This window comes from Carcharodon carcharias, chromosome 19 (assembly GCF_017639515.1).
Source record: "Carcharodon carcharias isolate sCarCar2 chromosome 19, sCarCar2.pri, whole genome shotgun sequence".
NCBI classification, from domain to species: domain Eukaryota; kingdom Metazoa; phylum Chordata; class Chondrichthyes; order Lamniformes; family Lamnidae; genus Carcharodon; species Carcharodon carcharias.
Window position 1 is genome coordinate 45,836,715 of NC_054485.1, and position 25,115 is coordinate 45,861,829.

Genomic DNA, 25,115 nt, shown 5'->3' on the forward strand with positions numbered 1-25,115 from the left:
CTAGTTAGTGAGACACGACCTCGCCTTCACAAAACCATGCTGCCTCTCACTAATATGCCCATTTGCTTCCAAATGGTAGTAAAGCCTGTCACGAAGGATCTTCTCCAATAATTTCCCTACCACTGACGTAAGGCTCACTGGCCTTTAATTTCCTTATTTTTTTGGAGTTGTGGTCCAAGTCCTGGAGAAACTGAAACTGAGGAACCTGACAAGTTGCAGGTCCCACAGGGGGCCCTTCTTCTCTTTGTGCACCAGCCGCAGGGCAGGGTCTGCATCATGCTGACAGAGACGTGCCTCCAGGTCGAGCAACTCCTTCTCCAACTGCTCATCCCTGGATTTCTGCCTCTTTGCCGGCCCCCTCGCATTCTTCTGACAGAAGACGTGGACATGAGCCTTGCCCATGTCCCACCATAGCCTCAAGGAGGGGAAGCCTCCCCACTTCCTTCTCCAGCCGGCCCAGAAACGACGGAATGAGTTGAGGAACCACTTGTCCTCCAGCAGCAGGTTGTTAAAATGCCAGTACCCGGGCCCTGTCCGAGTGCAGAATGGAACAGATTCTGCCCACACAAGATGGTGGCCTGAGCATGACACCTGCCGCACGGAAGTTGACAGAATGCAAGACATGAACGCCTTGTAAATGTAAAGGCGGTCGAGTCTGGACACTCCGGCTCCAGATGACACGAAAATGAAAACACTGGAGGCAGGATGGAGATCTCGCCAGACGTCCACCAAGTCAAAGGACCCAACCAGGTCCCTCAACTCACTCACACCTGTCGTGCGGTCTGGGCACAAAGACGGTCCCTGGTCTCGAGGGTACAGTTAAAATCCCCCCTGAGGACAATGTACTCACCCGCATCAATGGAGCCAAGATGAGTGGACACTTCCTCAAAGAAGCTCACTTGCTGCTGCATTCCTAGGGGAGCGCAATCATTCACAAAGTGAAGCGCTGTGCCCCCGAGGTACACAGTAAGGTGCAGCAAGCAGCTTGGCACCAGCTCCTTGACCTCAAGATCTCTGGCTGAAAACATGGGGCCAACAAGATAGCCACCCTGCCAGAATTGGAGGCTAGGTGACTTAGATAGACACCCTCCACCCTCGCCAGTCCAGGAGCCACGTAGCTTTGTCTCCCGGAACAGTCTGGGTTTCCTGCAGGAAGCACACCGCATACTTCCCGTCCCGGAGGGCCGAGAAGTTCTGGAACCTGCGCTGTGCATCCCTGCTGCCGTGGATGTGGAGGCTGACTATGGTAGTCTTCATTGCCAGGAGTGTGTGCTACCATCACCACACCTAGAGTAAGTGTAGAAGGAGAGGATTTTAAACTGTCCTTTCCTTCAGGAGCTCAATGAGAAAGGTATGAACCCTCCGCCAGGCATTCCAGTCCAACTGGGGACTTTTAGTGCCTCACGGGCAGACCAGAATGCCAGCGGAAACAAATGCCACCGGTCCAAGGCCAACCGGACCCTGTCTCGGCGACCGCTATTACTCACCTGAAAGTCCTGAAGCTCCCCAACAGGGATGAGCAGGGATTCGACAGTGGGCATCAAAGTCCCTATCACATCACCAGGCTCCAAAGACTCAAGGTCCCCACCTCCTCCTCCAGGTCGTTGCCTCCAGCTCCTGACCCTTAGCCCACATTGAGTGAGGGGGCTGATTCGGAGCTGCCAGGTGGCTCTACCTCTGCCTCAAACCCACCCCCAGGATCAAGGCCAGAGGGGCCCTCTCTGGTCTCCTCTTGGGACTCTGGGTCAGAGGGCAGCAGCGGCTCAGAGACCCGATCCGCCCCAGTCACCGGGTTGCCCAGAGCATCTGGAAATTGTTCCAGACCCAGGACGGTAGCACCAGGCGCCAAAGGCTGAAACGGAGCAGGGAGGCCCTCCTCGCCACCGCCACCCAATGACTCAGGTTGGGAAATCACTCAGTCCCCTGGCAGGCCAGATGGCATCGCAGGGGTACAGGATGGGTCAGGCAACACCCTCTCCATCACTCTAGGGGCCCTTATCAGGGGACCACCACAAGAAACCAGAATCCCCACCCTCCCCCAGAGAGCAGAACACAGATTTTAAAGGTTGAGATGCCCATCTCCTCTTCATTTGGGAAGAAACAATCTTGGCTCCAGAAGCTCACGAGTCCCTCCCCATCCAAGGAGTGGCGCCTCTTCTGGGCGAGGCAAGGGATAGGGGACACCTCCATGCGTGAGGTTCCAACCATCTCACACCCCTCCCCCAGATGCTCCACCCTCCGAGGATTTGGCTTGGGCATCTTTTCTATTAAGACCACAGTCTCGAGGTCCCTTGCCCCAAATTTGCTGGACCCGGGATCCCACTCAGAGACAACATCGGGCCCAGCACAAGGTGCTGAGGCACCGACAGGCCCGGGCCCACACGACACCGCGATGCCGGGTCCAGGTGATTCTGTGCCCTCCAAGCCGGTGTCTTGAGGGGGTCTGGGGTTTGGCCTGGGGTTGGGGTAGGGGTTCGGTTTGGACCTGAGGGGCCACCCCGGCGTGCTTGACCTTTCTCTGCATCTTCTTGTGACGCAGACGCTCTCTCCCCACCTCACCGGCAGCCGAGGTGGCATTAGGCCCTGCGCCGCCTCCCCTTGCTGGGCGGAAGATGGAGTGATGGTGGGGGGAGGCGGGGCAGTGCCAGCCACGGCTGCCCGGGTAGTGCTAGTGGCCTTCGAAGTGGGCAGTTCTTTCTAAGGTGCCCCACCTCCTTGCAGGCTTGGCACCTCACACCGTCCGCTGTTCAAAGTATGCAGTAGCCGGCCCCCTCGTGCTCACCATTAAAGCCCCCCCACCCCCTCCTCTCCGTGCAGTCCTCCCAGGCCAGGCGGACGAAAATCTGGCGCCGAAAGGAGCACCTGTGGCAGAGGGCCGCGTCCTTGAGGCCAAGCAGGATCGGCACGACCCCTGACCTGACCTCCCCAAGTTGATGGAGATGGGGGAGGAGGAGCTCACTGGGGACAGAGGGCAGGATGTTGGAGATTATGATCCTCTGGGCAGTGGCTTCCAAGGGGTCCACCTCCAGAAACGTCACACCCACAGTGAGCCCCTTTTCTAGGACCTGATGCACTGTCCGCTCTGACTGCAAGAGAAAGACGACTTTGCTGTATATATTTGAGGCTGCAACAATGCTGAGGGGCCAATGGCTCAATTGTCATGACCCTGAGTTGTTTGTGACAAATTTAAGGGGTGACAGGTCTGCAGCATCAGCAGCGGCTGAGGAGGCCACTGCCCCTGCATTGGTGGCCTTGGGTCGCCCCGCCACCAGCGATGATGGCATCGCCATTGGTTCCTCGAGCTATACCCACCCCAAAAAGTGTTAGTGCAACAGGAAAATGACAACAGTGGGGGGTGGGGGGAGCGGTTGAAATTTTCCACCCAGTGTAGAGAGAGAGGGAGGGAGGGAGGCACAGGAGGGAGGATAGCGAGGCACAAGGTGGACAAGTGCCACAGATGGATTGTGGGAGCAGGGGTGGTGGGTAGTGGGGACAGAAGAAAGGTGTCTTGATTCTCAGTTTTCTTCAAACAGGGAAGAAGAGAGAGTCTTTGCCCCAAAGCCACTGGTACTGCCCACTCACAGTCTCTCATTCTAATGTCCTCCTCACCAGGCAGCCCCAGCCAACACAGATTTGAACAGAAGACCAATGGGTGGGGTGAACACACAAAGGTCTTTCTAGTTCACAAACACATCCACGCCCCTCAGATTTTCCTCTTCCTCTCCCTCCTCCTGTCAAAATACAAGTCCAATACTTGGCTCCCCCCTTGCGTACACACCTCTCGTCACACCACTCGAAATCTTCTCCCTCCTGGTCCAATCCTCTCCTTCCTCTCTCACAATGAAATAGGGCTTGAGCAGCAGGACCCCACACCCCCCTTGCAGCTGGATAATCAGTAGCAGCACAGTCCCAGGCTTCTAATGAGGTTGCAGGCCCCTGTGCATCCCCAAACACCAGCAGCAGTGGCAGGATGTAATGCAGGCTCTGCAAAAGTTTCTTCCTCCTCCATCTCTGTCTCCTTCGTCTCTGTCTCCACCTCCATTTCTATCTCCTTCGTCTTCGTCTCCTTTGTCTTTGTCTCCTTTCAGGCAGCAAGCTTGTAGCTGTCTTCTTCCTCTGAGTGTAGGCCAGGGAAAAAGACACCACCACAGCAACTCCTCAGTAGCTATCACAGCAAAGTAGCAACAACAACATTCGTCTAATCAAGGAGGTGCAACCCTTTTGGGTCACAACCAAATAAAATAAATTAACAACATCAGGGGCAAAGTGAAAGGCAGCCCCTTAAAGGGAAACTGCAAAAGCAAAAGACAAAATTCAAAGGAAACTTACAAACATCAAACTAAAATGTGATCAAAGGGGTCAATAAAACACCCCAGTCCCCACGGTGCCCACTGAGCATGGAAGGTCTCGATGGTGCTGCCGGACACTGCGTGCTCTCTCTCCAGGGACATCTGGCTGCAAACATAGCCGCGGAAGAGGAGCAGGCAGTCGGGTCGGATGACCCCCTCAATAGCCCACTGCCTGGATCTGTCAATGGCTAACTTGGCAAGGATCAGAAACAGGTTCATGAGGAGGTCCTCCTCCCTCCCACATCAGGTGCCTGTAGATCAGGAGAGTGGGGCTGAATTGCAAACAAACTGAAGCAAAAGGCTTTTCAAGTAACTAAAAAGGGAGTGCAGCCTAAAGCAAAGTACATATGTGTGGTCCACGGACTCCACAAGGCCTCAAAAGACGCAGGTATCTTGGGAGTCCGTGAACCGACACATCCTGCGGTTGTATGGGACTTCTGCGTGCAACACCTTCCGTCCCAGGTCCCCAGTGGAAAAGGGGAGGACACCCCCATAGAGGCCTCCCCCACTGGAGATCTTCGCCACCAGATGGCAACAAGGCATTCCAGGGTGTGTGCAGGTGGCAGGTGAGGCCAAGGAAGTGAAGGGTGTACAGCAGCAGCCTATACAGGAAACCCCTCCGCGCTGCGCTAAAGGACACAAAGGGCATTTCTGTGAGGCAACTCAGGTTGAGGGGCTCTGACTCCCAAGGAAGGTTTCGGGATTTGGGGCCAATGTAGAAATCCGTCCGAACAGCGGTACGCTCGGATAGAAGACCACTGTGCACCTGCACCAGCTCGAGACCCAGAATGATGTTGGGGCTGAGCAGTTAAAGGAGAAGTTATAGTTTCCCCGCTGTGTCTCCATGATATGGCCTGTTCACAGAGTGCCATCGAGGTGCCATCAGTTAGACCGGAATCAGACATTCACATCAGCCATGTGAGGATCTATGGAGTGTCCTCACTGCATATCGTCATCATCCTCCTGGAATGTATGGACTATGGGCATCCACTGCATCTCCATCACAGAGGGTATCTGAGCTGCCATCAGCCAGACTGGAGTCAAACATTCACAGATGCAATGTGAAGACCTATGGTGTCTCCTCACTGCATATAGTCATCATCCTCCACAAATCTAGCAGCTACGAGGCTTCCTGAGCCTCGTCTAGCCAGTGTGATGGTCCCATCATCCTAGACTTTAAGGACCCCCTCACCATCCCTTTCGACATCCTCCTCATCGGTGAAGACATGCTCCTCCATTTCCTCCTCAGCAGCTCCTCTCCCCATTACAGCGCCACATTGTAAAGGGAGCAGCAGGCGATGACAATGCGTGACACGCTCTGTGGACTGTATTACAGGGCTCCACCAGAATGGTCCAGGCACCGGAACCCGATTTTCAGCATCCCGATTGTCTGCTCCACCAGGTTGCGAATTGCAGCCTCATTATAACTTTACTCTGATGCAGTCTGAGGCCACCACACGGGTGTCATCAGACACATCCTCTGTGGGTAGCCCTTGTCCCTGAGGCACCATCCCTGCAGTCTTTGTGGACCCTGAAACACTTCAGAGATCTGAGACCTATGAGAATGTAGGATTCCTGGACACTCCCTGGGAACCCTACACCTGTGGAAAACCTGAGGTCTGGGAAAATCCCAGTGCTTTTGTATCCTGTCTTTCCTAATCCCAGGAGAAATGCACAAAGTTGTGCACCTTCATGAAGATGGCGTCCATGACATCATGGATGCATTTGTGCGTGAAGCTTGTGATATCCCACAGCGGTCACCTGTGCAGTCCTAAAAGGAGCCACCAGTGTAACAATTGAGCACCATGGTCACTTACACAGCCAATGGAATTGAATGCCCTCCATGTACCCATGGCACCCAAATCCTGCAGTAGCCAGCAAATGTAACCTACCAGTTCCCTGGACATGCGCAGTCTTCAGCAACAGTGGTTCCCGGTAATCTGCAGGAATGACAAGCACCATCTATCATTCCTGGGTCTAGCTAGGCCCCAACCAACATCGGCTTGCTGTGGCTCTTCAGCAGTGTGTATGGGAGCCCCAACCGCTCCTTCTTCCTGAGGGTGCTGCTCCTCCTTCTGCGCAGCCAGGAGCCTCCGTTAATCTCTTCTCCTTTGCCTCTGCTCTCTGTACGCCATAGCTAGTTCATCAGGTTTTATGATCCTGATGATTTACTCCTGCAAGGTGAAAGAGAGAGACATGTGGGTTAGCTTGGGTGCTATATGAACCTCTCTTGGTTAAGTCTGAAGGTCCCTTAACGCGGAGAGTGCGGGCTACCACTTGGATGGCCAGAGATTAGTGCGCTTCTTGGCTGCCCAAGACCCCACCCACTTCTGCCCCACTCCACCCAACCGATTGGTGACAGCTTTGCCCTTTGGACTGCATGCTGCGCCCTCTGCTCAGGCCCAGGCATTCTCCTAACCCACACTGCAAGGCTGCACTGTTAGCTTGAAGCATGGGGGAGACTGGTCCAAACCGGGTTGATGACATTGCAAGTGCCTGTGAGTGCCTCCATCAGTGACTGCTCCATGGCCAGCTTTCGCAAGGAGAGTGTACAACTTGCCCAGTTGCAAATTGTTCTGAGTTTGCTAAAATGTTCATTAGTTTGCAGTCTGTGCCAAAGGGGTGAGAAGCTCTGGAGAACTTGGTGGAACTTTCAGGCCTCTGCACTGCTTGACCTTAATTCACTCTCTGTCTGTATTTGCACTCTCACTCTCTCTGCCTCTCTCCCTCTGCCTGCGTATGTCTCTCTCTCACTCTCTGTGCTTCTCTCACCCTCTCTCCCTCTACCTGTGTATGTTTCTTTCTCTCTGCCTTTGCCACCCTTTCTCCCACTGTGTGTGTGTGTGTGTCTGTGTGTGGGTGCCTGTGTGTGTGTGTGTGTGTGTGTGTGTGTGTGCGTCTGTCTGTGTGTCTTTTACTGTTTCTTTCATTTGTTTCTGTCCTCTGCCTTTCTGACTCTCCCATTTCCATTTCTGTCTGTCCTTCTACGCCCCTGTCTCTCATCTTTGCCCTCTCCCCTCTCTCTTTTTATCGTCTCTGACTCTCTCCCTGTTTATGATCCACAAAATAATTTTTAAAAAGCATAGTTTTTTTTCAAAAGTCTACTTTTGTCAGAAGACGTCTTTGTATCTCTTGAGAAATACATGCACTGGATATTGAGTGACAAGCTATTTTTTAAAATCTAAGGCTCTTGTTGTGTATCATCCACCACATCTGAACAATCACAAGAGACTCAGGATCGATTTGTCTTTCTGTCAAATTGGGATAACATCTCAGCATCATTGCAGTGTTGATTGACAACCCATTCTCTGCAAGTATCTTGTCTGCTTCATTTTGAGAAGTACTGTAATTACCTAGAGTAGTAACCACAAAAGTGGTAGGTTTAAAATAATTCTTGAGGAGTTACAAGCGTTTGGCGCAAAGAGTACTTCAACAATATAGAGGATAACAGATTCCAAATTGTGTGTTACACTGAGAGTAAAACATGACTGAGAATGTGTGACAATACATCTCAAGCAAGAGGCTGAAGGCATTGACTGAACATTGAGAGTGTGATAGCATGACGCAGAAAGACACGTGTGTCTTCCTGTTTAATATTTTGCTTCTGTCAGACCCTCTTTCTTGCTAAAAGTGAAAACTCTTTCCCAGAGACATGTGCCAGTCACCACTGCTGGGTTTGAAGTTGGATAGGGCTTTTTGCTGGTTGTGGGGGTTGTGATTTGAGAATTGTCCGCACCATTTCAATAAGGGTGGACAGCACATAGAATTTGTGTGCCAACGCATCTCCATGATTGGAGCATGGCCTCAAATGGTTCCCATATGGATTCATTACTGTAGTGCTGCTGGTGGCTGAGTAACATTCTAAACCAACCATGCCTTTTTAAATGCATAGTCCACAAATAAGGGAAGCTGCACCAATGCACTGCAGGCTGCTGGATAATCACAGGGCTCCCCCCTTCAATAATGTTGCTGAGGTCAGACAGGTGCAGGCAAGAAGCCAGGCCATGTTTCCATCAGGGAACAGGAATTCTCCACAAGTCACTCTAAGATGGGAATGGGAGCATGTGGCAAGGGTAGTTAATGCCTAGAATATGACACCCAGGATATGGCAGCAGTGCCAAAATAACTTTAATTACATCACTTGGGTGGTCAGGATGAGTGAATGCATCTGCACATCACATCTCCCACCAACCCCTCACCATGCCCAATGCACTATGGCTCCATCACTTACTCTGCAGCACAACCTATCACTAAGGACTCAACCCGAACATATCTCACCCACATATACCTTCTGATCATGCCAGCTGTGCACACACCTCTAAGTTCCTCAACAAGGCAACAGCTATTCAGCTATGGCAGGCAGATCACTCAACCACAGTGACACACACTCACTGATACTCTGATCTGTCCCTTGCAGGAAAAGGTCTCCCACAGCAAGAGGGAGACTCACGAGACCAGCGGAGGACCCGCATGGCTTCAACCCTTCTGCACCCCGGAGGGTATAGACCACATGACCAGCGGAGGACCCGCATGGCTTCATCCCCTCAGTGCCCTGGAGGGCATAGACCAAAGTGCATTGTCTGGATGAGTGCAGCTCAAACAACACTCAAGAACCTCGACACAATTCAGAACAAAGCACCCTGCTTGATTGGCAACCCATCCACCACCTTCAACATCCACTTCCTTCACCAGTGATGCACAAAGACAGCAGTGTGTACCATATGCAAGATGCACTGCAGTAACTCACCAAGGCTCCTTCATCAGCACCTTCCAAACCCGTGACCTCTACCACCTTGAAGGACAAGGGCAGCAGGTGCATGAGAACACTGCCATCTGCAGGTTCTCCTCCAAGCTACACACCATCCTGACTTGGAACTATATCGCTGTTCCTTTGCTGTCACTAGGTCAAAATCCTGGGTCAACGTTGTGGCTGTGCCTGCTCCACATGGAATCCAGCGGTTCATGAAGCAGGATCACCGTCACCTTCTAAAGGACATTTAGGGATGGGCAATAAACACTGGTCTAGCCAGCAATGCCCACATCCCATGAATAAATAAAATAAAAACAGTTCAGATATTGGCACTACACTTATCTTAAAAACTAGGTTAAAGTTGGAAGTGGCACGTGGTAAGTCACCAGCACGAGCAGACTACAGTCAGGACAGTGGGATAGGTCAGGAAAACACTGACGATGAAGCTAATTGACATGCTTGGTGCATTGGAAGATCTGCCAGATCATCTAGAGTCACTGATTAGGAACATGTAGGAGTCTGGCTCACTATGGCTTCAAGCCCACCCTTTCCACTGTGCAAGTGATGGGCACCTCCATGGCAGCACTACCAAACCTACTCACAATGGAATGTCTGGTAGCTGCTCTCTGTTTCTACTGCAGCATGGGGCAGAGAGTGGGAGTTGCAGCCTCCCAATGTCTTTGTGCAGAGTGGGAGCTCAGACAAGGCTCATGAGATTCCTGGCTGCTGGTATGCAGGCTCAGACTGCTGCCATCAAGCATGTCCCTCTCAGTGCTCTATGGGGCATACAGGTTCCCTCAGTAGTCCAGCAACCTGTGCGCAAATAGATGACGAGGATTGTTGAGGTGCTGCCCCGTGGGAGTGGTAGTGGCTCCATGTAGCACAAACCTGCTGTTCCCCCTCAAGATGACAGCTCCCACCACAACCACTCTGCCAGCGTTCTTGCTATTGCCTCTCTGACAGCCAGTCCAGACAGTTGCCACCCAAGCTGAGGTAGTGCAGTCTTAACACAAGCCTTCAAGACCCATAGCTGCTTGAGGGAGTCTTCCAAGGCCACCTACTGATCCCCCAGTGAAAGTCAGCAACCTACTTTCAGAGCTGCTGTAGTCATTGGGGTAGGACTGCAAAGAAACACCGGGCCTGGCAAAAACACCTGTAAGACAGATAATATGAACATCTACAACCCAGACAGAAATGTGGGCTAGATATGTGCAACTTATCTTGATAGTTACCCAGGAAATGTTAGGCAGTTTATAACCTGGTCTAACAGCTTGGTAACTACACAACCAGCTGCCCCCATCAACCCCGACCATCCCTCTAGCCCGCAACCACCTGAATATCCCCCCCATGAGCATTTTGCTGATGGTGGATAAAGCACCTACCCCTCCCCCCAGTCCCCATCCCACTGCATGGTGGTGGCTTCCCAGTAGCTGTTCAGGAGGAGAAGACAACCCCACGGCCCCAGCGATTTTCTCAGAGGGGTTTCCATTCTATCATTTGTTATAGTGCAGCAGATGATGTGTGCCAGCTGGATCAAATCCATGAGGGATACTTGACCATGCTATCACAATGGTTTTGCAATTTGTATTTATTTCGAGATGCATGCATTGAATTCAGAATAAGTCCACTGAGGCCTTTAGAGATTTTTTTAAAACTAAATTAAAATATTTATTAACAAAAGAAAAGATGTCAAACGCACACATAAGATTCCAGTTACTTAATACTATAGTAAATACTAAAATTCCTGCCTAACCTGACTCCCGAATATACCCTCTGTAAAGCAACAGTCCAAACTAGACTTTAAAGTTAGACAGAACAGGCCAGAACCATTGTCATTTTTAAGGGCAGGATGCAGCAGACTCATGCAGATATGGCTGGAGGCATTTCCCTGAGGCTGTTTCACAAGCTTCTGAAAGATGTCACAGGGCTTCTCTCAACATAGCCTTTCATTCTCCCTTATATACGTTTTCTCTCTTTTTAACCTGTAAATTCCATCATATCACACGTCTTTGAAAATGTACTTTCCCACGATATAAAACTTTTCATGGTGCTAATATTGTCAGTAACCTTTGGAAAAACACACTGCTTGACCCTAGCTTCTCTTGTTGGATATAAACATCCTACTGTCTCTTTGAAATTCAAACTGCCCGATTTATCTAAGAATGCAAATTCTCCCCACACCTTACATTCTAAGACTTCAGCCATGTTTACGTATTTAGCATTTCAAACCCTTTCTCTACCTAACTTCTTTTGATATTGCCAAACTTCCAGACCAGCTGTTTCCAATTCAATTAAATCACACACGCACGCACAGAAGCTATCCAAACCCCACCATTAACCTACTTTTACAATAAATCACAAAAATATTATGAAAATTATTATACTTTCGTAACACATTTAAACCTTTATTTTTATTATCTCCTGAATGCAGCAGGGCCCCTGCCTGCCTCAGCAATGGCCACCGCACCTGGTGGTGCTGCTGAGCTATGGCCTTCTGATTGGGCCAGCAGTTGGCAGGAGGTGGGCGGCCATCTTGAGAAGGACAGCAGCCTCAGCGGGAGCTACTTAATTAGCTACTGTCCATTGCGTTAGGAGGGAAGCCACATTGGCTGCCCCTGCGTGTTCATGACACTCCTTTCGGGCTGACGTGGGGACCTTGACAGACTTGGTACAATCCTGTCCAATATTTCAAGTCAATGACCTTTCCTCAGAACTGGAGACAATTGGTGATATAATGGGTTTCGGTCAAGTGCAGAGGCAGAGAAAGGAGGGAGGGTGAATAAACAAAAGGGAAGGTCTGTAATAGGGTGGCAGGCAGTAGGAATAAGGTGACAAAAGGGATGATTTGTTGGATGCTACGTTAGAGAAATACCAGTGCTCTTTTGTTGTCAAAGCAGGATGCACATTTCAAACAGAACATTCTGTATTCCAAGAGTTAACCTGCTTGCTAAGTACTGCAATACTCTTTGAAAGAAATGTCAGGACAGCTTATGCCTGTGTTACTAGTTGTTTTGCTTTCCCTTCAGTACAGAGAGGATTTTACACCAGTTAAGGTTGTGGCTGTTCTTCTGTGAGCATCAAAGACAGGAATTAGTCATGAACAGGGGCTGCTCTTAAATAAAGAGATATTTGAAATGCATCAACACTGTCCAACTTCCTGCTTAAAGCTTTCACAGAGAATGGGAGATTTAGTAGAATCTTCATGCAGTCAGTGTTTTGTTGTCTATTTTCTCCCTCTGTGGTATCCCATCAAACATTCCCAAATCAGATTCGGCCCGTGCTGTTGCAAGCTCCCAAGTCAGAGACAGCATAGAATTAAACATTGGTGCTGAATAAAGATTCCTCATGTCTTTTGCAGTAGCCATAATCTCAATCTCAAACCAGCAACCATTTCCACAGGCTGCATTCCCTCTCCTTCCATTTAAACTATAACTGCAGTGGAAAATGAAAGTGTTTCAAACTGCCACCACAGTTGATCATGTAAATGCATGCATAAAGCTATAAATGTTATGATGAATTCAACATACAGCAATGGCATGGGTGGTATGATGCAGTGTTGTGATTTCTTATCACTGCAATTTACTAATCATGTCCCTGTGTGGAGTATAATGCAAGATTATTCTCCACAGCGGAGGAAGGGATAATTGTAGCTTGAGTTTCCTTGGGTGAAGCATCCCTCTTGGAGATGCATTGGGAATAGTTCAGAAACCAAGGAATTGCCGTGAAGAGTACTGAGCAAACTGATCACCACCATATAGCCACGTTATATCCCCATGCAGAAGGCAGTTGGGAGTCTTGATTTGTAGCATGATACAAAAGAGGGCGGGAAGGGTAGATATCCAAGAGTTGATATTTCTAGCACTGCACCAGGAGCACAGGCCTGAGCCAAGAGGCTCAAGAGTCAATAGAAAATTATTTCCTGACCTGATTAACATACTCGACACGAGCCGGTGGCACTACCCACATCTTAACAGACAACTCAGCTAAGTGAAAATACCTCTATCATATGATCTGTGTCGTTAGAAGTAGCCCTCAGGTAACTCAGGGATTGAAGGAGCCTGATGCAGGGTGGGTTCTGGGATGGGTGGGATAGTAGGAAATCAACAACTGTGACATCTGAACAGTTGAAGGATCACTCCTTCTCCTCAGGGTTCCTCAGGGGCTTTGTTTTGAGAAATGTCTTTTTAACATTCCTTTGGTTTTTGGCCCATCAGGGTTGCTGATGACTTCTGAGCAGAACAGGGCTAAAGCCTAAAAATAAAGTGCTGCCACCAGTTGAATCAATGGGCAGGATTTTGAGGTTGTCGGACGGGTACGGTGGGCAGGTCCGGCTCCACCGCCCACCATCAGCCCATGACTGCGATTTCACGCTGGCAGGCCAATTAAGGCCGCCCAACATGTCAGTGTGCAGAAATGATGAGGTGTGGTTGTTCCCCCAGCCCCCCACACCCCCCATGGAGCTCAGGGGTGCTAGGGTCCGAGTGCCAACAGTCAATGATGCCAGAGCTGGCCAAGGGGGTGAGCCCTGGCTGTTTGCACTGAGTGCCTTGCGGCTCAGTTGTGCCCTGCGAGGTGTTCCTCAGCTAAGGTTGGCCAGGCTGCAATGGCGTTATAGGTATGGAGTGAACTAATCAATGCTCCTCTATTCTTTCAGGAGAAGACAAGCCATAACTAGGCAGAGAGGGCACATACAGACTGAGAGCAGCCCAACCTCCTGCTGCTCAGCAGGTTCGAGCAAGATGCCCTGGAGCTCAAGAGCAGGCACAGTGTGCAACTGGGCATGGAGAGGCTGAGGTGCCAGACAAAGGTAAGAGTTCAGTGCACAGAAGTAAGAGTTTTGGCTTGTGCAACCATTCTAGTGTAGTCACTTCATTGATGTGAGCCTCAAACCTGGAGTCCCCATTGATCACTGAAAGGTGAGGGCACCATGATGCAGATCCCTATTGTCTCACCAGGGTGCCTGTCAATCACAGTGACAGTGTGAGGACTTTAACTAATGGCATGTCCTTGTTCTCCCTATTGACTCACTACTGGATTCATCACCTGTGGCCTGTGCAGCTACATCAAGATCCTCTTCCTCCAATGGGTCCCCCCTTGCCAGGGCCAGATTGGGTGGAGCGTAGCATGCAACCACTATCAGTGACACCCGCTCTGGGGGTTATTGCAGTGCCCCTGAACAGCCCAGGCATCAGAAGCACATCTTGAGAAGAACAATGGTCCTCTCTACTGCCGCCATTGTGAAGGCATGACCATTATTGTAATGCTTCTTTGCCTCTGTTCTTGGGTGGCTGAGAGGACTCATGAACCATCTCTTCAACGAACAGCCCTTGTCACCCAACAGCCATCCATCCACTTGGGCTGGAGCACTGAAGAGCCTGGCTACCTGGGAGCATCTGAGGATGTAAGCGACATGGGAGCTGCCAGGGTACCTTGCACAGACTTGCAGAATCTGCATCCTGTGGTCACACACTATCTGCACGTTCATGGAGTGAATCCCTTCCTGTTGATGAAGGCACCCACTGGTGGTTTGAAGGCCACATGTGTGCAGTTGATGGCACCCTGAACACAACTGCTGCAAAGCCTCTGGCTCACTCAACCTGGCTGGCCTCATCCATACGGTAAGGAATAAAGGTCAATACCCAACTGACCAGAGCTTCAGTCACCAGCTTAATGCAACTGTGGACAGCTGATTGGGACACTCCACACAGATCCCCCACTGAGCCCTGGAAAGAGCCGGAGGCAAAGAAGTTGAGGCCACTGTGACCTTCAGAGCCATTGGCATGGGGTGTCCACCCACACAGTTGGAGCTGATCTCAGGCCCGATCATCTGACACATGGAGGTCTCACTCCCCCTTGAGAGGCGGAGCCTCCTTCGGCATTGCATCTCAGACATGTTGAGGTAGCTGCATCACTGCCTGTAAAACCTGGCAGCAGGTTAGTGGCATCTTCTGCGGCCCCTTACACCTTGGACTTCCTGCTGGCCCTGTGCCCCTTTGTGCCTGCGTCTCTCCTCCCACAGGTCACTCCCCTGGAAGCTGCATTGGGACACCTGGTCTCCTCTCCGTTCTGCCCCCCTCTTCCTCCTCAGAGGAGGTGACACCAGCGGAGACCACAATCCCCATTACCAGGGTGATAGAAGGCCGTCTGATACCTGGAAGGATCCACACGGTCTGAATCCTCCTGGGGCATTGGAGACACCAAGAAGTCCTGAAATGAAGCCTGGAAATGCTAAGAATAAAGCCCCTAACAGAGGCGAAGCTGCCAAGTATCAATAAGTCACCAGCAGCAAACTATCTACCAAACTCCTCACTACTCACACTGGCAATGCTGCTGACCCTTTTCATCCCGCCCTTGGATAAGGTTTTTGAAAATATCGGCTGGCCGCCTGCCTGTTTCACCTGTGCGGCAAGTGCAAAATTACATGGGCAACAAAATATCCCTGTCAATTGGACTGTCAATGGCCTTAAGTGGCCCGTTAATAATGTTGGACGTGGTTCCGGCACTTGCTCGCACCCAGATAGCGAAATATCGCACGTGGGCGATGACGTAGGGATGCTCAGCCGACTTCATCATGCACCATTTTACGCCCGACTGGATCGGGTGCGCGCCCGCCTGCGGGACATAAAATTCTGCCCAATGTGTGTGTAGACTGGGCGTAGGCCTTCACAATGATAGTTTGGTCTGCTTTGCCAGTCCTCTGCAGTTATTTAACATGGCATTATTTTATTTCATGCCTGGTAAACTGGCCAGCTCGTACCAATTTCTGCCACATTTTCTTTGCAAGATCCATCAAGTCTATAAAAAGGAAAAGTGACAGGAGAACTTGTATATAAGTCTTGTCAGGGATTCAGCAAGAAGCATGCTTAGTCCTTATATAAAGCATGAAATATTTAGCTCCAAATTGAAGGAGAACTGGAGAGTTATATTTAGTTCATATAAGGAACCGTTTCACTCTTGACGGATCACTTCAATAAATGCATTTCACCTTTCTAATTATAGTCCAATAATTATATAACAGTGCCTAAAAGACCGATTCCAATTCTATGGTTGAACCATTCAATTCCTAAATAATATAAATAACTATTATTTTCATGTATAAAAGTGTCGCATTTTGTCAGACTTACTGATTCATTCAGGTGTGACTATTGTAAATACAACTGATTCTGAAGTTGATCTTCTCGGTTGGAAGTATTCAATGTGCTATTCAACATAAGCTGTGGCACATACAGTGGAAGCTAATTTGGCAACTAATGGTTAGCTTTCAACATACAGCTTATGTGTTTTTGACAATTCTTTTCTAATGAATCCTAATTTCAAAATGGATTCAGGACTAAATTGATTCATGAATTATGCAGTGTCTGGAAGTTCATTTACAGAAGACTGAGCTAATTTTTATATTCACATATTTCATAATGTAAGTTCTAAATTAATTAACCTTCTGCCTAATATATTTCAAAAAGAAAGATAATCTTAAAATGGGTGAATGTGGAGGTGAAGACCTAGGGCTGGAATCGCCCCAGAATTGTCAGTGCATCACCTTTTTAATCATCATGTGTGCTAGTGATCTATAGCTCTGCCCACCAGAATCAGCTTCTGTCAGGTTTTGGTTTATAAGCTCTCCTCTGAGCTTGGTAGGGAGTTGGATCAGAAAGTTAGCCCTTCTTGAATGCAGATAGTTGCTTTCTACAGCAACAGTGATGACTACCGTGAAATTTAGAGCTTGATTTCTCTCTGCCTTCAAACTTCAGCTGATTAAGTGCACCAGTGACCAGGGGAGAAAGATAAGTTTCTTTGCAGTTTGATAAACTAAACAGCAAAGCAACTCATCATGTTATAGCTGTCTGTGGTCATCTGAAATTCTTCAGTACATCTCATTTCCTATTCTGTTGCTTTTGGTCTTTCTTGTGATACACTGCAACTATTCATTTGGGCTATACAATTCCCCAACTACCCCGATGGCATATTTTATTAATTTTCTTTTTTAGGTATTATTTTTTCCTGATTAAAATTTAAACAAGTTTTTCCAAATTGAAAAGGTTTGAAGTTGCCATTGTTTCCTCTTGGAGTTCTGCCAGACGAGTTAGTGGTGGTGGGTTTTACTCTTGGTATCTATCACCTTGCAGCATTGTGCACTCATATGGTCCCAGCTTCATTGGGTGGTTTCTGCAACACCACAGTCCAAGTTGGTTGTCTTTAGAGTCAGGTAAGGTTTTTGGCCGGTTTGAAGGCAGGGGGGAATGGTGGGTGGGCTTGTTAAAATGCAGTGCATGGCCTGCTCGCCACCTATCCACCTACCCCAATCTGTCTCCATTTCACAGGTGGGTCAGTGGAGGTGTCAAGTGGCCCACACAACCTGGAACTATTGAGACACTTAAATGGACAATTAATGCCCACTAAAGTTCCTCTTTCCACTCCTGACGCTATGTTCCACTTGGCAAGGTATGGCCCTCGCAAGGTGGGTAGCCCAGCAGATTTTACTGCATGGGCTGAACATGAGCAAGGTGAGGGGTGGTGTGGGGGGCGGGGGGGGGAGACTCCTTTGAGGCATCTCCTGTGCCCATTGGAGGCAGTCCCCTAGAATGTCAGACCCTCCCTTTAACCCTTCCCCCTTGGCCTCTCAAATCTGGCCCCCCACCCCCCTCAGAACCCGCCAATAGCCCAGACTGATGCCTGGTATCCAAAACCTCTTCCTTTTCAGGACTGCCTGTAGTCCCAGCAGTGGCCACCACCCAAACCTGGCACTGCTGGGGTTGGAACAATTGCATTTGCCAGCAGCTCTCTCAGACAGGACCTCCCCAGTTGGGGGTACAACTCTCAACTTTAGGCAATTAATGCCCCATGGAGTGTTAACTGGCTGCTGAGCAGCTGGGATAAGCAGGGATGCATTCCTCATTGAATCTTCAGGTGGCGAAGCAGGAAACCCCATCATCAGAAAACACCCTGCCCTTACAGAAGGGTGATGCTACTCAAGCTGTGGGCAGCCATGCTCCTGGGTGTAATTAGAATATGTTTGCCCATTGAATGGGATTCTAACCCACAATAGTTTAAGGATGGTTAAATGGTGAAGTAGCCATTTCAATTATCAAATAGTCTTATTTGGAATAAAATGAATCACCTTCATGCTGACTTGTCCTAATTTTAACCTAACCCACAAAATGTGAGGGATTGGGTTGGCTGATTTATACCCCCCCATGTTACGTTCAATTGAAATTAATGGAAAGTAAAATTAGGGTGTAAAACAGCGTTCAGCCCGACCCTGTTCACTTTCTTGCCATGGAACCTGAGTTCGAATTGAGTCTAACTGTCTCCTTTTGGTCCCCCATGTTACATATTCAAACTGCTGGCTAGTGATTGCCTGTGAGGAGGTGTTTTATGGCTCCTTGAAATGATGGGTGGGATCAAGGGCTGTGTTCAGCACCCTCTATTCCTGACTTCCTGGCTTTGAACTTTGTGATATTTATTGCTGAGAGTCCAAGCTAAAAATGTAAACCCCTGCCACTTATCCTCAGAACCTTCAAAATTAAAACAAAGGAAATTTAAGAAATGCCAATAAATGTAGCTTTATGTCTCTTTTACATTCGGGGTTTTACAGTGAGTCAAATGCAGACACTTTCCAGGTAAATAGTGTGACATGTACACTGGACACACTTTAGATTAAATTAATATAACTAATGGAAAAATAAAATTAGACCTTTTGGGGAAGCAACATTAAGGCTTTATTTGAATACTGGGCCCATGATTGTTTACAAAAGAGCAGCGATTACACTTCAAAAAGTAATCAATTGGCTGTAAATCATTGTGGGGTGTTCTGAGGATATGAAGGCTGCCAGATAAATGAAAGTTCTTCCTTTATTAACGTCTAGCTGCGAGGCTAACTTTGATGCTTGGTGTTTATTCTCAAACAAAATGAACTTGCTACTTGAACTCCTAGTTCAAAAGACATCCACAAGAATTGGACATTTTTGGCTGTTTTGCCCCTGTGCCCTTGGTGAATTGGTCTCATCAATCTAAAATACAGCTGAATAGGGGAGGCATCAAAACATAAGCTGGATTTTGTATCCAGGCTGAATGAATCAGAAAGTTTCAATATAAAACTTTGGAGATTATTGAAGCTGCAGGTATCAAAAGCACTTGCACTCAGCTGAAATAATTGACTGCCTTTAGTGAATGCATGCTATTTCAGAAAAATCTTTGCAGTGCAAGGAAGACGAGGACAATGCTTGAAAAACATGTTTTTCAAAGCAATCATATGATTAATGTCTGTGTTAAATTTAAAGTCATCAGATGCATATTGCAGATGGCTGTTCACCTGTAATTGTTGGCAAAATTGCACAAAAAGAATTGAACTGAAAAATGAATCACATATAAAATTCCAATTGATTTTTCTTCTCCCTTAGGAGTAAAACATATTGTATAGAACAGTACAACTGGCAGTAATTACCTCTTTGTTCGTAGGGATAATCATGGAATCTAGGCTAATATTAATGTAGTCTTTATTACTTTTGATTTTTGTGATGATGAGCGTCAATTGACTATTTATAATTGTTGCATTGGCAAACTCATGGATTGTAAAATAATAGTTGAAATGTTACCTGTGGTACACATTTTGAGCAGGAGATTAACTCGGAGGGAGGGAAGGAGCAATGGAGGCTGCTTTAAAGGCAGAAAACCTAGATGAACGGGTTTCCCTTAAATCCTGCTGATTTTAATGGCAGGACCTGATTACTTTTAATTCCATCAGTTTCCCAGCTGCGGCAAGCCAGATTAAAACACTGGCCGACAGTCGGGTGGGGAGACCTTCGACACCAGGTGACAGCTGAGGAATGGAGAGGAGCCAAGGAATATCGGGGAAGCAGGGAGGAGCCTGGAGCTAAAGGAGAAATTAGGAAGGCTGGAGCAGGAGACAATTGGGCTACATCAATGAGGCTGGGTTTGGGGGAAGATTGAAGGCCTTGAGGAGAAGGTCATAGGTCTTGGGGGTTGTCCAATCACAGGGATTGGCCAAGTAAACATACTGGAACAATCAGGTAAATGGAGAGACAGTTGTTTCCTGAATCCAGCCGTTTAGCCGATTTGTTTTCCAAGGCCTGGAAAATATGACCAGCCATAAATTTATGATTGTGGTTAAATATGAAACACACAGCCTCATTATAATATTTAAATTGACAAACCAGCTCCTATAACTGAGTTGGTTGCCCTCCCGATCAGTCTTCACTCAAACTTGAAGTGGACAGGTGGGTTGGGCAGTTTTCAATTTGTTAATATTGCAACATCCCACCTGACTCAAGCCTGCCAGTTTTGGGGGGGCTAAATTTCCCCCTTTGTCTTTAGGGATGAGTATCTATGGGTGGAATTTTGGAGACTAAGGCTGGAATTTTCTACTTCCATTGGCAGTGGGAGTCATGGTGGGCGGGTAGGGGGTGGGGGGTGGTGTAGAATTTAGCGGAGAGGCAGGAATCAGTTTCACGATGGTGTGAAATCACAGCAGGATCATCCAATGATCGCGAATCCCGCTGGAAACTGGCGTTAACCCAATTTGCAGCCTGCTATTGAGATGCAAAGTAAGGCCCAACCAGAATTGTCTCGATACCCAATTTACCGTTATGCCAGTGGGAAAACTCACCAGCGCAGAACACATCTGGACAAGCGTGACAGGCAGGTGTTGAGATTTACCTCAGATCACGGTCATCCAAGGAGAAGTAGATGCTGGAAGTCAATAGGTACCGGACCCTGGACAAACACATGCAGCACATGGCTCCACCGCGAAGCAGCACTCAGAAGATGGGGTATCTCCACACAGCAGCTTCGGCTTTGCTGATGCTTCAGAACTTTACATACTTCACCATGGGCTCGCACAATCTTCCATAGTCTCCATTGATGCTTCGGACCTGCTACAGAACCCCATCGACTTCACCATGGGATGGTACAGATAATCAGCGAAGGAAGTGGGGCAGAAAGTAAGGTCTAGGTGTGAGTGGGAGAGTAAGGTGTAGTGAGGTTGGGGGCGGGGAAGCGAAGGTGTTGGGGGGAGTGACATTGGGGGGGGGCGGGGGGCGAAGGTGTTAGGGTGATGAGGTTGGGAGGTGGGGTGAAGGTGTCGAAGGGATGAGGTTGGGAGAGGGGCAAATGTGTCTGGGGGGGTGAGGTTAGGTGGGGGCGAAGAGTCAGGGAGTGAGGTCGGGAGGGGGAATGAAGGTGTTGGGGAGTTGAGGTTGGGAAGGAGAGAAGATGTAACGGGGAGAATGGTGCAAGTGGGGACGTTGGTGTAAGGGTGGAGGAAGGTGTAAGGCAGGAAATTTGGAGGGGGTAAGGTGTCCTGGGGAGGAGGGAATCTGGATGGGGGAAGTGTCCAGGTGGGGGAGGACATGGTCTTGGAGGAGGAAGGAGTAAGGGGGGGAGGAAGGAGTAAGGGGGGGAGGAAGGAGTAAGTGGGGAGGAAGGTGTGTTGTGAGGGGTTGGAATGCAAGGGTGGGGTCTGAGGAGTCAATTACTGCCTCCTGGGGAGCAAAGTCAGGGTGGACGTGGTAAGAGGGAACGGTGAGTGTGAGAGGGGGCAGAGTGGGGCGGTAGGGTGGGAGGGTAAAGATGTGACAGTATCGATAGAAGGGATGGTGAGGGTGGTTGGTGGGGACAGGAAGGTAGACATGGACATGGGGGAGTGGGAAATAGAAGGTTGGGGAGGTCAATATGGATCGGGGTGGAATTTTCAGGAAGATAAGGAACGTGCGCGTTCACCTGGACATTCTGCAATGACAATGATTTGAGCTAGAAGGTTATGGTGGGAAATGGAAGGTTATTCTAGGTGGTCCATGGTAATGGGGGAAAGGACAAGGGTGACTGGGGAAGTGAAAAGGATGGGGAACCTTATGAGAAATTTGAGCACTACCATCTTTTCAAAATCAATAGTGAGCTGAGCCTCGTTTTGGATGGGCACAGGTGCTCCATGGGAGTGCAGTTAGTGGGTGGGCAGAGATGCAGGTCAGCTCAGATGGACAACTGAAAGCGAACCCCAGCAGGCAGCACTGAAAATGCTCGGAACGGTGAGATGGGTGTGATGGACGAAGGCTCCAGGTGCATGGGAGAGTGATTGCATGAATCTCTGAAAGGCCCCACCACACACACACACAATTCTCCCTCCAGAATCACTTGTTGCCCAGCTGTGTGCATATTATTCAGTGAAAGTGAATATAGTTTCAGATTATAAAGAGATAAATTGTGTTCACCCATGCAACCACTTGTGATCAGAATTTTTAACCACTCCTTCTAGGTGCTGCCCTGACATCTACAACAGAGGTGGAGACAGCCTGTCAATGGTTGGCCCTGTTGCCTCAGATGACTTCTGGAAAGCCGAGACCTTGAGGGCCCCAGCTTGCTTTCACTGTCCTCCTGTGTGCCAGCTGCTCCCTCTGAAGTAGCAGGGGATGATGTTGAGGGGCTCACAGGCAAAGCGGATTCAGAAGGAGTGGAAAACCTCTGAGATTCCTGAGTGGATGACCAGTGAGGTTTAGCTGTCGCTCCTCCTCCCTTCGGGTGCCCAGCCTGACTCCTTGAGGGGAAGGAGCACCTGGAGGGACATTTCCCCCTCACATTGCCACTGTAGGAACTCACCCATGCCTACCGCAATAGAGTGCAGGTCTGTGCACATCTCCGTGTTCTGCTGGAGCAGGGTCTCCTTGGTGTCCACCATCCTTCTCATGTAGAGCTCCATGCATGTACGTGTGGGCACCACGTCATCAGAGAGCAGACAGACACATTGTCCGACTCGTGTGCCACTCTGTTGAGGGCTTCCAACAGTTCTGCGTGATCTTCCCACGCCTTCTGCTGACTTTCCACGATGAGTTGGATAGACCGAATCCAGAGGCCCGTCATCTGACTTGGACCTCACAGATGCCTCTTCCCCCTCTGAGTGCTGGGGAGCTCAGCTGAACCTTCCTTCCCCTGCTGTGGATACCTGCCTGTGCGGTGACCACCAGATTATGAACCCGAGCCTGCTCTAGGTCAAGGTCCCACCGAGGTGTGTATCTCTGCACTGGTGGAGGGTGTGGGTAAGCGCTGTGATGGGTCTTCTTATTGCCAGCTCTTCAATGCAGGAGGTGTCCTCTTGGCTGGAGGTGCTGTCAGGACCACATGTCGCCTGGAGCAGTCCTGGTCTGTAGACATGAAGTAGGCTGCACTCCGGTGCAATTTAAATATGGCGCCCAGAGCAAGAAAGCGCTGAGATCACAGCGTGCTGGGCAAATCCAAGCTCGCCCACAAGCGATCCAGCATGTTTCCCATGAATGCATCATTTTTGCGGTGGGATGTGCCGCGAAGTTAACAATATGACGTGAAAATCCCCCATTACAGCCGGCGGGTAAAACATCATTTTTCATGCCCACAATCACACTGAGGGCAGAATTGTCCCAGAAATGCACTAAGAGTGGTAGTGGGTAGATTTCATGACACGTGTCCCACTGGGCAGTGGGCCGGGAACTTGCACCTGATTTCACACTTGAAAGCTAATTAATCATGCATCAGCAAGGGCTCGCCGAATCACATGGCAGGATGAGCACTGATTCATCTACCCCACTGTTACCTGATGGGGTCAAAGGCCCAGGCATCATATTTAAATGCGACCTGAACACACACATTCACTCTCTCCAGTCCAGCTCTGGTGAGAAAATGTTTCAAGATGGCTGTACCCAAGAAAAAAGCTGCTCCAATGTTCAGCAATGACTCCCTTGAGGCTCTCATCTGTGAAGTCCACCAACACCAGGATGTCCTCTACCCCAGGGATGACCCCAGGAGCCCTCCAACTTTACCTCACAGGCCTGGGAGGCAGTTTCAAGGTCAGCTCGTCAGGCATCCATCCCAGAAACGCCATCCAGTGCAGGAAGAGGATGAATGATCTCATCTGCTCTGCCAGGGTAAGTCAACATTCAGCTCACTCCAATCTCACAATCTCATCATGGCATCTTGCACTCAAAGAGTTACACTTCACAGGGACCTCACACAATGTTAGCGGGGACACATCAGCACTGATTGTCTCATGGACACTTTAATGTCACCAGCATCTCATCTCATCTATCATGCTGCACTAAATCCTTCCTCAACCCTTATTGGGGAGGCCTTAGCATACATTGCAGGTATGCCTGCTTCCAACCTTTCCTCTATCCCTTCTCATCACAGTCCATCCATTTGTCTTCATGCAGGTCAAGCTGACCCACGGAGACCGGAGGTGGGACGGCCACCACCCAGGAGCTCTTCAAATTTGAGGAGAAAGCCGGCAAATTGGCAGGGAAGGAAAGAGATCGCTCCTGTGGTGAAGGCGAGATTAGCCTTTCCCAGCAAGCCAGTGCGGTTGAGCCCTCCATGAGTTGATCACATACTGACATTCACAGTGAGTGACGTGCAATATTGTATTCAGCCTGTTCATGAACTAAATCCATCTTCCCTTTCTTCCAGTAAACAGCAGGCCCAGACAGACCAGCACAGGCAACATAAGCCCCAGGCCTAGTCCAGCTCAGAGGAGGACAATGAGGATTCATTTCAAGAAGGCCCATCACTGCGTTCACTTGCACCCTCCACCAGCACAGAGACACACACCCCAGTGGGTCATAGTTCTAGATTAGGCTTGGGGTCACTTTCTGGAGAACATCTCACAGACATGTTTCCACAGCAGCAGACGGCAGTGACAGCCCAGGTCCCTGGCACTCGGAGGGCTGCTGGAGATCAGGCACTTACTGTGTCCAAGTCAGATGATGACCCTCTAGAAACAACTGTCTCTAACATCCTGGAGATGCAACAACAGGCAACGGAGAATCAGGTAAAGTTGTGAGATGCAGTCAACAGACTAGACAGAAGGATGGAGGAGTCCATTTGTGTTCTGTCTTATGTTGTGACTCTGACATGTGAACGTCTCGAGGTCTCCATGGGGAGGGTGACAGGTGCCTTAGAGACCTTGGTCCAGCAGATCGTGGGGGATTTGCGCTCAGACCTGCACAGCATCGCTATAGGCTCTCTCCAACCATGCACAC